The following is a 16827-nucleotide window of genomic DNA, read 5'->3' on the forward strand; positions in this document are numbered from 1 at the left end:
GCTGGAGTGCAGGGTGCAATCTTGGCTCACTGCAGCCTCTGCCTCCTGGGTTCAAGCAATTCTCCCTGCCTCAGCCTCTTAAGTACCTGGGATTACAGGCACATGCTACCACGCCTGGCTGATTTTTTCTATTTTTGGTAGAGACAGGGTTTCACCATGTTGGCCAGGCTGGTCTCAAACTCCTGACCTCAGGTGATCCACCCGACTTGACCTCCCAAAGTGTTGGGATTACAGGCGTGAGCCACCTCACCTGGCCTGGCCCATTTCCTTTTAACCCTACCCTTTCCAATGAGAACCTGGGAGATGATTAAAATATTTCATTTCATATGTACCCTGCGCTTTGAAATTTTTTTTAATTTAAGTTTTTGAGACAGGGTCTCCCTCTGTTGCCCAGGCTGGAGTGCAATGGCACAATCTTGGCCCACTGCAGCCTCAGCCTCTTGGACTCAAGCAATCCTCCCATCTCAGCCTCCCAAGTAGCTGGGGCTACTGGCACATGCCACCACACCCTGCTAATTTCTGTGTTTTTTATTGAGATGGGGGAGGATCTCACTATGTTGCCCAGGCTGGACTCCAACTCCTAGACTCGAGTAGTCCTCCCACCTTGGCCTCCCAAAGTGCTGGGATAACAGGTGTGAGCCACTGCACCTCGCTCCCTGGCACTGTTTTTACTATAAAATTTTTCAGCTGTCCCTGAGACTAGATTATGTGATTATTTTATTTCGGATGAGAGAATTGATGTTTACTTTTTCCTCAGCATTCTATTTATCATTCTAATTAACAAGTTACCAGTTTCACTAAGAAAATGCTTCTGGCATTTGGTATGCTGATCAGCGAAGTGTGGACTATAGGTCAAGGTTGCAATGGCAGAAGGACGTGTGGGAGCTGCCTTGAGAGAGGGGCCTTCGTACTATAAAGTTTGCAGAGCACTCATCAAGTTCAAGCTTAAACTAACCGGCACACACAGACATCACACTGCCTTCCCCGCAGTGTATTACAGTGAGTTCCAGACCTCATAACAGGCAGATCCGGGGCACCTCATGGTTCATGGAGGCTTTGGGGTCCGGTGGCAAATGATTAGCTTTGGGAGTAACATGACTCATGTAGTCTCCCGTTTTCTCAAATTATCTGGTGAGTTAGTCTCTTACTGCAAGGGAAAAAATAATACTCCCACACACTTGGAACACCCCAGTTTTGGAAAAATCACTCAAAAAATGCTGCTCAGCCACCCATGCGGCATCCGTGCTGCTGGAGGGTCATTTGGGAAAAGGCAGCGTCCAGACGCCTGCGGGAGGCAGGATTTTTATGGGCTGTTTTTGTGTCCAGTTTCGTAGTCTTCAGAGGAGTCCATTCAGTCTGTCAATGGGAACCATTGAACCTGTCAAGTTGCTGTTTGCCGGGTCTCCTGGAAAAACACACTGCAACATCCCAGCCCTGGGCGGGTCAGAGAGGATAGTACTAAAAAAAGAAGGAGAAAGTGTACAGCCCCGCTCTGGTGGGAGGCCAGGGCTTGGGGCTGCAGCCAAGTTCCCTGGTGATAGAGGAGTTTCCACCATGCGAGGCTTCCCGTTCTGGCTCCCTCCACCCTACCGCACACCATCCAGCCTTCCAAAATAACTCCGCTTCCGGTGGAACTGGGCAGAGTCATTGGAATGCGTGGTAAGCAGAAGGAGCAGGTAGCATTGATGCTCGGAGGGAAAGTGTTTTGATGAGCGAAGAAAGAAAGTCGAACAGCCACTGCAAGACTTTCCTCTCTATAGGAGCACTGATGGGAATGGCACTGACTTCCAGTTTCTGAGGCGCAGCCCAGCAAACCCGTCAAGGTAGGCAGAGCCCTTCCTTGGGAGGCAAAGCCCTTCCTTGGGAGTCATCCCCTTCCCTCCTCCTCCGCCCTCTCCCAGCTAATAGCAGGTCTTCCCATCCCAATGTGCCTGTGTCGTCCATGCCTGACCCCACTGGGCTCTGCCTGGTCACTGAAGCCTGCCATATCCCTGTTCACCACCCAAACTGACCTGATCATTTAAAAAAAAAATAGATTTAGGAGGTACAATTGCAGCTTTGTTACATGGAGGAATTGTGTAGTGGTGAAGTCTAGGCTTTGAGTGTAACCATCACCCGGATAGTGTACATTATAGCCGTTAGGTAATTTCTCATCCCTCACCTCCCTCTCACCCTCCTTGCTTTCTATCCATACTGTATGTCCATCTATCCATACTCTATATCCATCTATCCATACTCTATATCCATCTATTTGCCATACGGTTTCTGATGTCCATCTAATGGCATACTCTATCATCCATCTATGCTGCATAGCTCTATGATTTCATTCTTTTTCATGGCTGGGTAGTATACCATGGAGTGTCTGTGTGTGTGTGTGTGTGTGTGTGTGTGTGTGTGTGTGTGTGTGACCTACATACCACATTTATGTCCACCATTGATAGACACTTAGGTTGATTCCATATGTTTGCTATTGTGAGTAGTCTGACTTGATAAATTAAGTCACACGTGCCCTTTAATGACCACAGTCATTGAAATTTGCATGTTTTATTGGGTGCAAGGCCTTACCAAAAAACCAACCAAACAAAACAAGCCTTCAGAGGCGATCTTTTAGATACTAGTCAAAAATTAAAAACAACTTTTGGGGTGGAGGAGGAGTCCTACTCTAGTGAAGTCTTAATAGACTCTAGGTCACCGTCATCTTCCGACTCTCTGGTATAGAACATGTTTCCCTGCCTGCCATCTCCCCAAACACACAAAAGATAAAATCAGTCACTCCCATCTTTGTGTCCTCAAAGCAGTGTTCTTATGACCATGAGCACATTTTCTCCCACTGTTCATCCACGCATAGAGGTGAACATGTGAGTTTCTTGCCTTCTCAGAACGTTCCCTTTTATCCTCTCCTTGTGCACACAGACTGGCCTCCATTTAGAAGAGGGGCTCAGTCAAGGGCCACAACTTCCAGCAGACTGTGGGATCTACCATTCAAGACTGCTGAGAGGAGTAAGCTGAGATCTGAGAACTGTGCCAAGGTGGAAGTTATGACCTTGATAAGAATAACACAAAAGCCCGATTGAAATCAGTTCAGGAGATGCTGGGAAGAGGAAGTGGAGGTGCTGAGTGTGGCCAAGCCCTGAGCAGGTCAGTTGAGGACTAGCTGCGAGGAAAAGCTTGGCCTTCTCTAAGGATTGTCATGTTTTCTCTTGTTCATGGATAAGATTTCAGAATAAAACATGATCCCCTTTTCTATTTGGGCACCAAAGAGCCATGTTTGTAGTTTGATAATATAAAGGTGAAGGCCTTGTGACCTCCTTACCTACTGCCCAACTTCCCAGTTTCCTTCCTTGGTCCTGATCTCCTTCTCTAATTTATATTCTCCTTGAACTTGATTTCTTTGCAGGGGGTGAGGAGGGGAATACAAAGTGCCATTTTGTCATCTGTGGTCTTGGTTGTTAACTGCCTCATAGCCTTCACGGAACAAGTGCAACTGAAGGCTCTAAGGCACAAGTCAATGTGAAGGTCCTCCTCCATCTCGCCAGACAACTCCTGGACTAGGTCCTGGTTCAGGATGGGCTTGTGCAGTTGCTCCTGACAGGGGCAAGGACCGAATTTTTTTTTTTTTTTTTTTTGAGATGGAGTCTCGCTCTGTGGCCCAGGCTGGAGTGCAGTGGCCAGATCTCAGCTCACTGCAAGCTCCGCCTCCTGGGTTTACGCCATTCTCCTGCCTCAGCCTCCTGAGTAGCTGGGACTACAGGCACCTGCTACCTTGCCTGGCTAGTTTTTTGTATTTTTTAATAGCAACGGGGTTTCACCGTGTTAGCCAGAATGGTCTCGATCTCCTGACCTCGTGATCCGCCCGTCTCAGCCTCCCAAAGTGCTGGGATTACAGGCTTGAGCCACCGCGCCCGGCCAGGACCGAATTTTAAGATGCTGGGTGAGGAGGGTGAGGCTGGGGAGTAAGAGCAGGTAAAAAGGGACTGTGCACACCCCACTCAGAGCTGCAGGACTGCTTTCCCTCTCTTGATGGGCCAGGCTATGGCCATCCCCTGCAGCTTGGGAAGTTACTGTCCTTGCACCTGCCCCTTTGGGTTTCCTCTCCCCCTCCTGCCTTTGACCCTTCTCATCCTCTCCAGACACCTGGCTCCAAGCTCATCGTTCTAAAGCTGCTCTGTCTGGTTAATTTCACCCCCTCCCCCAGTTTTATTCTCTGCCCCCATCAAATTAGGCATTGACCATCTACTCTGCTAATTTGTTGTCATTGATACCTGACTTATTTTCAAGTTGTTGCAGGGGAACTGATGTGAGGGAAAAAGCTGGAAGGTGTTGTTAACCCTGTAGAAATTGCATGTGACTATGAAAGCCAAAAGCGTTTCGAGAAAGCATCCCATACACTTGTAACCTAGCAGCAGTGGGATGCTGGGATGCTGCAGGAGCTGGGATCGAAGGCTGTGGATTGGGCTGGCAGAGGGCCAGTGGCTGTGGTGAGAAGGCACACCAGACCCCAGGGGTGGACAAGTTGTCAGGTGACCTGGATTCCAGTTCACACGCAGCTGCTTCACTGCCTTTGATCCTCACTTGTCTTAGCTGAACTCTAGGCAGTGCCTGCGACTTTTTCACTCTTTATATCCAACCCAGACCCAAGCCATGTCAATTCTTCCTCCTGAATGCTGCTCAGTATGTCCATCGTTCATCACCACCACCACCATCTTCATCTAGCCTTGTTTCTCACCTCGAATACTATAATTACTTCCTCCTTGGTAGAGAGCAGGGCAAACTAGTGCCCAAAGGCCAAATCCCACAAGCTGCCTGTGTTTGTAAATAAAGCTTTATTAGCACACAGCCACACTCATTCATTTACAGATTGCCTGTGGCTATTTTTGTGCTGCAATGGCAGAGTTGAGTAATTGCAACAGAAATCCTACAGCATACAAAGCTGGAAATGTTTACTGTCTTACCCTTGCAGAAAAGGTCTGCAGGCCCCTGGTGTATAGGAAAAACTTATTTGTATAATTATTCTGACTCTTCTTTTCTGAACTCTAATTCCCATTATATTTTAATAGATTTTCGTGTGTGTGTGTGTGTGTGTGTGTGTGTGTGTGTGTGTGACGTAAACAAATCTGTCGTCTCCATTTCTTGATTCTAATTCTTACTTTGGATTTTTGTTTTACTGAATTGCTCAGACATTCAGAACAATGTTTGAGAATGGAGAGCTGAAATTCCAAACTGGACCCCCACTTCCACTGAGACCCCCTCCTATTCATTTTCCATGCAAAAATTGCTAGAACAATCTTGTCAAAATGTGAATCTGAACACACTGCCCACTGTTTAAAATCCTTCAGTGACTTTCCATGGCTCTCAAAACAAAGGTACAAATCCTTACCTTGGCCACCAAGCCCCCTTGGGAGCTGGGCCTTTTCTGTCTCTCCAGCCTCATCTTTCACTGTCCTCTTCTTGCCTCAGCATGTCCTGTCCACTCCTACCTTTCTTCAGTTCCTTACGTGAATGACATTACCTCTTGCCACAGTGCCTTTGTACATACTACTTCCTCTACTTGATACGGTCTTTCCCTGCCTCTTTGGTGGGCAAGTTCCTCTCACTTACCCTTCCAGTTTCAGCATCACTTCCACAGGGAAGCCTTCCCCATTCCCTTAGGTCAGATTGCACTGTCTTCACCCAGAGCTCCTGATGTGTTGCTTTGTGGCACTTGCCGTAATCGCAATATCGCACTTCTTGGTGTGAATTTTTGTATCACATCTTTGTTTCCTCATTAGAAAATGAACACTTACCCAACCTCAACATCTAATTTGACCTTTCTAACCATTAACATTATAACCACAAACAAATAGATAGGTTCTGGGACACTAAGGAAAAGTCAACTTTTAAAAAGTCCAAAAAACAAATCATTCAGGAGAAAAAAATAAGTTAGAGTGAGAATAAAGAATAAATTAGAAATGTGGAAGAAGAAAGACAAGCATTTCAAGAAATGACCTTCCGGCTTCTGAGTTGTACTGAGTGGCTTGATGTCATTAGCAAGATGAACGTATTGATTTTCTCTTATTTGTATAGTAAACAAATGGAAATCTAAGCATTTTACCACTCACAGTACATTGTTTCCTGTAGTTATAAATATATTGCCTTCTTTCTTAGCCTGGGCAGCCACGTGAGGGAGGGGGGTCTTAAACCATGCCCTTAACCCTTGGGTGTCTGGCTCGAAGGCCCATTTTCTTCTCCTCTCTGATGGCTAGGAGCAACAGGTAGAAGGGAGGGCTAGAACACACTCAACAGGTCACAGTAACAAATATTTCTTTCAGGGAGATTATCATGAGCAAATGCCCAGAAACTAGCTGCAAACTCTGCCCAGTGTCTGCGGAAACATCTTGGTTCATGTCTTTATGAGTAGGGCCCATGGACCACGCGAGGTCTGCAGAATCTGCTTATGTGGGCTCCAGAGGAAGTGTATAGAGGGAGCGTAAAATGAGCCGGGCTTTGAATTAGAATTAGAATTTGAATTTGAATCAGCCCAGGCCAGCATCTTATACATAATGGGCCCTTCCCTTAAATGGGTATTTGTAGTACTTACTGAAGGAAAAGGAGAAAGGAAGATGACTGGGGAGAAATAATGAAAGGAAGAAAGGGTAGATAAAGAGGAAGGGAAAGAATGAGGAGGAAGGGAAATAAGAAAGAAGGTGTATAACTTAGTTTTTTCCACGTAACAAAGCAGCCCAAAACTTAGCCGCTTAAAGCAACAACCATTCTAATTAGTTCACAATTTTTGAGTCCACAATCTTGGCAGGGCTCAGCAAGATGGTTCTTCTGCTGGTCTCAGTTGGGCTCACTCATGCATCTGCTGTCAGCTGCCAGTCTACCAGATGACCCTTTGCCTGGGGGTTGGCCAGCTCTTGTTTGGAGCAATGCCTGACCAGGCATGTGTCTTTCATCATCTGGCCAGCTAGCTCAGGCTGGTTTCCACTCTTACATGGTGGCTTGAGCCTTAAAGAGCAGCAAGAGAGAGCAAATTCCATGCTCAAGCACTTTTCATGCTTCTGGTTGTATCACATTTGCTACATTCAAGGGGTGGAGCATTCAAGGGGTGGAGCAACAGACTCCACCTTTTGATAGGAGGAGCTGCAAAATCACATTGCATGGATTTTGCAATGTGATTATGGATAGGCAAAATGGATAGGCAAACTAGAATAGGAAGAGTTTGGTTTTTATTTTATTTTTATTTAACTTTTATTTTAAGTTCAAGTATACATGTGCAGGTTTGTTATATGGGTAAACTTGTGTCATGGGGATTTGTTGTGCATATTATTTCATCACCCAGGTATTAAACCTAGTACCCACTAGTTGTTTTTCCTGATCCTCTCCCTCCTCCCACCCTCCACCCTAGGAAGAGTTTATGAGCAGCTTTGCAATCAGCCACAAAAGGGAGGGGCTAGAAACTTCTCTTACTGGCAAAGTTGGCAGAGATACAGCAATTTTGAGGTGGAGTTTGAGGCCCTCAAATTGAATTTTTAAAATGTTATTAATAAATCACTAAATTCCTATCTTCCACAGTTTTTCTGTCAAATAGGGCTAGATAATAAGGTAACTTCTTAATCATTTCCAGTGAGAATAATAACAACTTTGTGGGCAAGGGTTTCCTCATCTTTTATTTCCTAGAGTTAAGATTTAGTACATCTCATGTGGCAGATATATATGGAAATAGAAAAAATTTAATGCACCAGCCTTAATTTATAGCCCAAGTGTCCAATATACAACAAAGGCTTACTAAACAAAGGAAACATTTATGTGTGTTGTTTTCTTACTACTTGGTGAGACCCATCCTACATGAACAATTGTTCTTTCCTTATCTGTGTGGCTTTTGGTCGTATTTTCTCTCATCATTGAAAATATAGTATCAGGCCAGGTGTGGTGGCTCACACCTGTAATTCCAGGACTTTGGGAGGCAGAGGCAGAAGGATTGCTTGAGCCCAGGAGTTGGAGACCAGCCTGGGCAACATAGTGAAACCCATCAAGTAGCTGGGTGTAGTGGCATGTGTCTGTGGTCCCAGCTACTCAGGAGGCTGAGGCGATGGCATTACTTGAGCCTGGGATATTGAGACTGCAGTAATTGTGCCACTGCACTTAAGCCTGAGCAACAGAGGAGACCCAGTCTCAAGGAAAAAACAAACAAACAAAAAACAAAAAAGAAAAGAAAATATCAAAACATAGTTTAAATAGAGGGAAATGGTCAGTGTTTTTTGCTACCCAGTAGAAAGAGAAGTTCAGAGTTAATTAGAAAATATCAGTCATCTCAATTGAGATTGATTTAAGTTGTGATGATCTAAATTCAATTTTCCTGTGAAATGTTTTCATATTAATGGAAGACAGCTCACTCTGGTGAACTTTGTATGAATATAGCTTAATGTCAGACTTGCATTTAAAAAATCAAGTATATAAGTGTTCTTTTTGTGAAATAGTAAACTAAAGTTTTTGTAAAAGATTGGTAAATTCTTGCCTATGCATTTATGAAAGTGAGAATTGTTTATACCCTAAGGAAGGTTATGTCCCATTTTGGAATGCCTTAGTTCTGTCATCTTGGGTAGAGAGTTGGTGGTTGCCTCACCCAGACCATTGGGACTGGAGGTCTGAGAGTCATTTGAAGGTGAGGCTCTCACCATGTGGTCTTTGATATTCTCTTCTCCAGCTCTGGGCAGAGGTGACCAGCAACATTCTAGCCACCGGAATATACGTGGCAAGCCTCAAGCTAGGTAAGGGAAGGGAAGGAAAAGGGGGACACTGTAGGGTGAAGGAGAGTAGAAGAGAAAAGAGGGAGAGAAGACTGGAGGGAAGGGAAGAGAGAAAAGAAAGCTTCTCATGCTGCAGGAAAATAAAGCGTGGTGGCAATGGCTGCAAGAGGCCCATCGATGACTTCTCCTGGCTGCTTCTTTCCACCTCAGCATGCAGCCCCTCCAGACTGATGACCAGGGGTAATCTTTTGAGATGTTTCACAAAGCAATTCCGAAAGCTCTGTTAGTCACTTCTACAGTTTAACAAGGATGGACACAGGACACTGTCCTTCCACTTTAAACTCTTTGGCTGTGCCTTGGTTTCAGCCATTTCCTCTCTTTGGAATACTCTCGCCCATGTCTTCATATAAAGGGAGTTGTGCCCTTTAGGCTGCAGCCTGATGATTACTTCCTAGATGAGATTTTCCTGGATCTATTTCCCCACACTGGGTTAGGTGTCCTTCCTCGGTGCTCCCATAACTGCCCACAGCTGATGCCAAAGCCTGGCATTCTGGATTCAGGCTTGCCGGTCCCCTTGGCTATGAGCCTTTGTGCAGGGCACAACCTGCACAACCGTACAGAGTGGTCTTGTTTTTTGGCACACAGTAGGCACCCAGTTAAATGTTTGTTGAATGAATGATCTTTAGTTTTCCAGAGCCATCTCACAATTTAACTCCTCTTGAGTGGTGGCATCCAGAACTGAACAAACCAGTCTGTGCAGGTCAGGGTCCTATGAGGCAGGGTCTGATCAGTACCAGGGCCACCACAAGGTTTTAGAACCACTCTTGTTTGTTCCTCGATGGCAATACCTACCACTCTAAAACCAAGAATGTGCATATCCCCAACCTTCTCCTGTATATAACTTTGCCTTCCCCATCATCTCCATTTGTGCAATTTGTTTTTCCTACTAGTGTGAAGAAAGTCCTCTTTCCTTCTTTCTGGCCCCATCCCAATGTATCAAGGCCTCTTTGTCCTCCGGTCATTTATTCCATGGTGTCGGTGTCAGTGTCATCGCCAGGAACTTTGAGCCAGTCTGTGCCTGTCGGTCTGGGTCACCAATGAATCATTAGGTTCCTAATGAAGTGCTGAACCCTCCAGGATGCTGCATGTCACAGTTCTGTTTTGGTTGGTTTTGGTTTTTTTTGGTTGGTCTTTCCTTGGAGGGCAGTGGGACAACTGCCTAGGGCTGCTGTTACCTGTGCTCTTTCCCCAGTGGGTTGCAGATTATCCCTAGGATGTGTGGGTGCCGTGGCCAGGCGCCCAGGATGGGAGTTTTGACTCTTGGACACAACCTCCCTGAGAGCGGCCCTAAACTGGAGCAGGGCTCTTAAGTACACCCGGAGGTCGTTTCCTTCCCACCCAAACCACTTGTAAAGTCTGCCTGCCTTTTTTTAAATTTATTTTTTGGGTCACGCTGGTATTACCCTGGGTTTTAGCCAGTTTGATAAATAGAGGAAGTTGGGTGCCTTCCCAGCCTCCCTGATGTCATGGTTTGGGGCAATCTGCAACTGTGGGAGGTTTCATGAATCCTAGCAAGTGGTGAGTTTGCTGTTCTTCTCTGCGAAATTTCTCCGTTCCGTGCCATGTCTTACATAAGTTGATATGGTTCCTTTTGTGACTTGCCCTTTCCCTTCAGTGATGTAAGAACCCCAAACATTGGCAGTCACTATGTTTTGTCACTGAAGTGCTAGTGCTCATCAGATCCTCATTCCTTTTATGCTTCTCTAGGAGATAAAGGCTGGTGGGTGTGTGGTGGCCACAGGAGCAAGCAGGGGTCTGTGGACTGAAGGATGGGCCATTCTTTAATGAATTTGAGGCCTCGGTATTCGTCAGGCATTTTTGCATCGTTGCTCTTGCCATTCTTTTCCACAGCTTGCTGAAGTGAGTTGCTGCTCCCTGGCTGGGAAGCTGGTTTCTTGGCCCTGAAACCAGAAGTCATTGTGTTCCCAGTTGGGCCTTTCTAACTGAGGTTGAGCAGGCGGAGGGGAGATGAGCTGAGCAAGTGATGGCTTTCCCTCCCGTTCCCTACCCCCTGAACTTGATGGAGGAGCTCTGTTCGGCCCTCCTTCTGTTCTGCTTTTCTTCACTAGAAGAAATCTACTTAATTGTGTAAGTACTATGTGAAGACATGCTTGTGTTCTATGGAGTAGCAATTTGCCTTCATCCTTTCCCTCCTCACACTCCCAGGTTATTGGTGGGTTTCCTTCCAGGCTATTTTGTATGCATCCACCCTTGTCACTGTATTAATAAGGATAGGCCACGTGCAGTGGCTCACGTCTATAATCTCAGCACTTTGGGAGGTCAAGGCGGGAGGATTGCTTGAGTCCAGGAGTTTGAGACCAGCCTGGGCAACATGGTGAGACTCCATCTCTACAAAATAACTAGCAAATTAGCCGAGCATGGTTGCACATGACTGTAGTCTTAGCTACCCGGGAGACTGAGGTGGGAGGATCACTTGAACCCAAGAGTGGGAGGCTGCAGTGAGCTGTGATTGAGCCACTGCACTTCAGCCTGGGCGACAGGGCAAGACCTCATTTCCAATAAAAAAAAAATAAGCATACACATATAACTTTGATTGTGTCTTAACAAGTCCTCATATATATTATTCAGAAAATTATTTTTTTCTCTTGCCTTATATGCATTGACAGTCTCTATATGTTAATACATCTAAATAAACTTCACTTTTAAATGTTGCATAATATTCCAAAACACAGATGTACCTTTGTTTAACTCTTCATCTACTAATGGAAACTTAGGCTCCCCCCACCACACACACAGCTGCAATGACAGTATTTGTATATGTATTTTTGTATCTATGTGTCAGTATTTCTGTGGGGACAGTCTCTGGAATTTGAGTTTTTGTATCAAAAAGCATGCACATTTAAAATTTTAAAACATAGCTAAATTACTCTCTCAAAGTTTATGTTTCCACCAATGGTGTATGCAGGTGTTTATTTTCTCACATGCTCTCCAGCTTTGGATATTACTAGGCTTTTCAATTTTTTCATCCACTGGGAAAAACAAATGTCATGTTGCTTGCCCTACTTTTCTACCTGTAAGTATTCCAAGGGAGCAAACAGAACCTCCTGTTGTTCATTAATAAACTGGATTCCCAAGAACCATTAAGTGTGCTTTATTATGGTCGTCAATAAGGTTTTGGAAGAGGTAGTGTGCTTGGGTTGGGAAATTTCATCAAAACATTATCAGAAATCCCTATGTAGAAAATTCTCATTTTTACAAATGTTAAATGAACTTCTTTCGATACTCAAGTCACAATCAATTTCTTTCTTTCTTTGATTATTGAAATGTTTTTCAGTTGTTAATCCTACATTTAGTCCACATTCAGCATTGGGACATGTGTTTGCAATTGTTCATCATAGGACAGGACAACATGGTTGGCCTTCATTTTTGTCTTTTATTTTAAGTTCTGGGGTACGTGTGCAGGATGTGCAGGTTTGTTACACAGGTGAATGTGTGCCATGGTGATTTGCTGTACCTATCAACCCGTCACCTAGGTATTAAGCCCAGCATGCATTAGCTATTCTTCCTGATTCTCTACCCACCCGCTCCCCGACAGGCCCCAGTGTGTGTTGTTCCCCTCCATGTGTCTGTGTGTTCACATTGCTCAGCTTCCAATTATAAGTGAGAATATGTGGTGTTTGGTTTTCTGTTCCTGCATTAGTTTGCTGAGGATGATGGCTTCCAGCTCCATCCATGTCCCTGCAAAGGACATGATCTCATTCCTTTTTATGGCTGCATAGTATTCCATGGTGTATATGCACCACATTTTCTTTATCCAGTCTATCATTGATGGGCATTTAGGTTGATTCCATGTCTTTGCTATTGTGAATAGTGCTGCAATAAACATATGTGTGCATGTATCTTTATAACAGAATGATTTATATTCCTTTGGGTATATAGCCAGTAATGGGATTGCTGGGCACTGAACTGCTATTATAACAGTCTGTTGAGAGACGCCAGCAGTAGGTCAATTGGTTCCAAAATGACCTTAGAGATCGTTTCTTATCACAGATCTTCATTTGAAAGTCATTATGTCCTATTTCACATGAGAAGACACCATTACATGAAGCGACTGTTATCTTCAAGCTAATAGCTGGACCAATGTTTTGGTTCAGAAGTAAGGCATGTTGGAATATTCTAAAAGATACAAGTCAGGTTGTCAGCAGTGCTCTCTGTCTTGGATAGATACCCCATTCTTTCCCCAGCATGCATCTGCGTTTTCCCTCATGTCATTGCAAATATCCCCATGTTCCCCTTTCAACTCTGAGCCAAACTTAGTAATTAACCAGGAGTTAGCCCTTTAGTGGAGAAAGAATTCTGCCTCTGGCACAAGAGACCTAAATGCCCCAATCCTTGATATCAAAGAGTTTAGGTTCTAGGGAAGTGAAGTCACAAACACACAAAGAAATATCTAGCCAAGCAGGGTCTCTAGAAGGGACCACCCCACCCCAGGTCTGGTCCAATCACTTCGTTGTCCAGTGCCCTGTGATACTGTTAATGAAGACTTCAACTGAACAGTCATTCATGCCACAAAAACATTAACAAGGCTGGGCGTGGTGGCTCACACCTGTAATCCCAGCACTTTGGGAGGCTGAGGTGGGCGAATCACCTGAGGTCAGAAGTTCAAGACCAGCCTGGCCAACATGGTGAAACCTTGTCTCTACTAAAAATGAAAAAAAAAAAAAAAATTAGCCAGGTGTGGTAGCATGTGCCTGTAATGCCAGCTACTCAGGAGGCTGAGGCAGGAGAATCGCTTGAACCTGGGAGGTGGAGGTTGCAGTGAGCCGAGATGATGCCACTGCACTCCAGCCTGGGTAACAGAGCGAGACTCCGTCTCAAAACAAAACAAAACAAAACAAAAAACATTAACAAGATCAGTCCCCAAACTGGCTTTGGGCTTGCGCTTCCAGTTTTTATATAAGTTCCTCAAAAGCAGGGTTTACATCCATTTTTTCTGTAACTTCACTGCTAAGTTCAAGCTGTGACGTGCAGTAGGGAACCCAGGGGACCTCGGCTGATGAGCTCACTGCAGTATTGAAGTATTATGCAGTCAAGAAAGTCTACTTTCCATTGGCCTAATTTTGCTTTTTATTATTATTATTTTTCATTTTCAGGTGTGCACAGAGGTTCTCCACCTTTTTTTCTGAACTCGCAGTCAGGTGAGTGATGCTATTTCTACGAGATAATGTTGTAGAAATGAGGAACATGTTGGCTTGGGTTTTGTTTTTTTCTTTCCTATTTTCCCTCCTTCATTGCAAATTCCCATCCCTATATCAACTTTATTCTTTTTTGTTTGTTTTGTTTTGTTTTAAGCTCCTCACTCCCACTTGGAGCTCTCTTTCCTTCAGATACTTTCTTTTCCTTGGGGATTCTATTGTTGACCTGTTTCTTCTTGGTAACCCAATTGCTTTTGAATGGGCGTTCAGAAACGGGTACCGATTTTGAAGTTACATGGTGCGATCAAAGCTGGGGAAAGATAATGATCATTTACGTGGAATTATTTGGGATTCTGTTTCACTGTTTTCCCCTTTCCTGCTCCCTGGACGTGTGTCCCTTGGCTCTAACAGCTTTTGTCATATTTTGAAATGGACTAAGGAAGTGTTTGTTCTCTCTCTGACCTAAGTGCTGTGCAAATGCAACTGTCAAAGGATCCTTCCAACCAGATTTCTGCCCATGACCCTCTTCTAGATAGAAATTCTGAAGCCACTACTTTCACGCTTCCTATTTCTTTCTTTTTTCTTTCTTTCTTTCTTTCTTTCTTTCTTTCTTTTTGAGACAGGGTCTCCCTCTGTCACCCAGGTTGGAGCGCAGTGGTGCAGTCACAGCTCACTGTAGTCTTGACCTCCCAGGCTCAAGTGATCCTCCCACCTCAGCTTCCTGAGTAGCTGGGACCACAGGTGCGTGCAACCATGCCTGCCTAATTTTTTATTTTTTGTAGAGACGGGATCTCCCTATGCTGCCAGACAGGTCTCAAACTCCTGGCCTCAATCCATCCTCCTGCTTCAGCCTCCCAAAGTGCTGGGATTACAGGCCTGAGCCACTGTACCCAGGCTATTTCTTTTGAGACTCATAAATAGTGGTTATTTCTGGGAATTCATTGACATAAATTATCAAAATTTTGTAAACAATGTAAATATCATAATGAATACAAATTAGAATGATCCTATTATAACTTACATGATAAATAACACATCGTTATTATAATAGATACTAGTAAGTTATTGCTATAAATAAGGTTACAACACCTGAGCGGGGTCACACAGCCAGTAAATGGCCCAGCTGGGACCTGAAACAGGAATGGGCATGGTGTGATGACAAAACTAAGGAAGGGCACAGAATCCTGGCGGGGGGTGGGCCCTGGTGGGTAAGGGGGGGGTTGGTTTCCTGAGTCCCTCGCTTCTTCTCCAGCATGGTTTCCTAGATGACCATTAACCATATGCTTTTGCCCTATCCCTGCCCCAGCCCTGCAGTGCAGATCAATGCCCCAGGAGGCTTTTAAGAAGAGTCTCTTATTTCTCTCCTCTACATATTGATAGAATTATTTTGCAGTAGTAGATTCTGGACCAAATCAATGAAAAAATATTTGTCGAGTGCCTGCTGTGGGTATGGGGGTGAGGTGGAGACCAAACCTATATATGAGAGGCTATTGTGTTCTGCTTCCTTGTTTTTGTTTTTAGGCCAAGTCGAGTCTGATGGACCATTGAACAGAAAGTATCTTTTGTTTGTTGTTTTAAAAAAAATCACTATTTATTTGGCCATGCCAATGACCAATGAATCTGAGTAGTGGCTATCAAGCTCTCGGGGGCGGGAAAGGTATCTGCCTTGGTTTTTGCAGTATCTTGAGTCCCTGGCATAGAATCTTGCTTGCAACAGAACTTCAATAAATATTCGTCAACTAGTTGAATGAATGTCAATTATTTTGGAAATAATTCCAAAATCTGTTTACATTTAGGACTGGAGTGTATTATAAACTTATCTTCTTTGGCTGGGAGTGGTGGCATGTGCCTGTAGTCCCAGCTACTTGGGAGCTTGAGGCAGGAAGATCTCTTGAGCCTGGCAGGTGGAGGTTGCAGTGAGCCGAGATTGCACCACTGCACTCCAGCCTGGGTGACAGAGCAAAACCCTGTTACAAAAAAAGCAAGCAAACAACAACCAAACAACAACAACAACAACAACAAAACAAAAGCTTGTCTTCTAATTATGCTTGTAATCGTAGCTAACACTTCTTGACTAAACTAAGACTTTCATTATATTACCTCATTTAATCCCCACAGAACCCTGTGAACTAGGTCTTAGCATTGCTTCCATGTCTTCAGATGAAGAATTTTAAACTCCAGGGAGGTTAAGGAACAGCCCAAGTTTACACTATAAGTGGTGGAGCTTAGATGTGAAGGCTCGACCATGCGTGTTCCCGAATCCTATGCTGTTCTGCTCATTTGTGTGTGTTAAACATACTGCAAGCATTGGGGGAAGACCCTGAAGAGTGAGGGGAGAGAGATGAAGTAGGCTTTCACCTTGCCTTGGATAATTCACACATGGCTAATCAAGAGTATGGTAGATCGGAGGTATGAGAGAGTGGAGAATTTTGGAGATGAGCAAGGGAGCCAAAAAACAGAACACCCCTCAGCCGGGCGCGGTGGCTCACGTCTATAATCCCAGCACTTTGGGAGGCCGAGGTGGGTGGATCACCTGAGGTCAGGAGTTCAAGACCAGCCTGGCCAACAGGGTAAAACCCTGTCTCTTCTAAAACTACAAAAATTAGCCAGGCGTGGTGGCAGGCACCTGTAATCCCAGCTATTCAGGAGGCTGAAGCAGAAGAATCACTTGAACCCGGGAGGTGGAGGTTGCGGTGAGCCGAGATCACACCGTTGTATTCCAGCCTGGGTGACAAGAGCGAAACTCCATCTCAAAAAAAAAACCAAACCAAACCAAAAAACAGAATACCCCTCACCAGGTTTGGTGAGTGTATGTTTACATTAAGTGCACATGTTAGTTCTAATCTTGCACGTCTGATATTGATTCACTTGTTTTATTGCAT

General features: G+C 44.7%; 1 protein-coding gene across 8 annotated transcripts in view; it reads left to right on the plus strand.

Annotated features, from left to right (window-relative positions):
* ADGRG2 (adhesion G protein-coupled receptor G2) overlaps positions 1-16827 on the plus strand; it is a 135429-nt gene that overhangs the window by 26822 nt on the left and 91780 nt on the right. For all 8 annotated transcript variants that reach the window (XM_009197284.2, XM_021933027.2, XM_021933024.2 and 5 more), the window contains exon 2: positions 13904-13948. The gene's annotated coding sequence lies outside the window, so the exon portion shown is untranslated. The remainder of the gene's footprint in view (positions 1-13903; positions 13949-16827) is intronic.

This window comes from Papio anubis, chromosome X (assembly GCF_008728515.1).
Source record: "Papio anubis isolate 15944 chromosome X, Panubis1.0, whole genome shotgun sequence".
In the NCBI taxonomy this organism is placed as follows: Eukaryota; Metazoa; Chordata; class Mammalia; order Primates; family Cercopithecidae; genus Papio; species Papio anubis.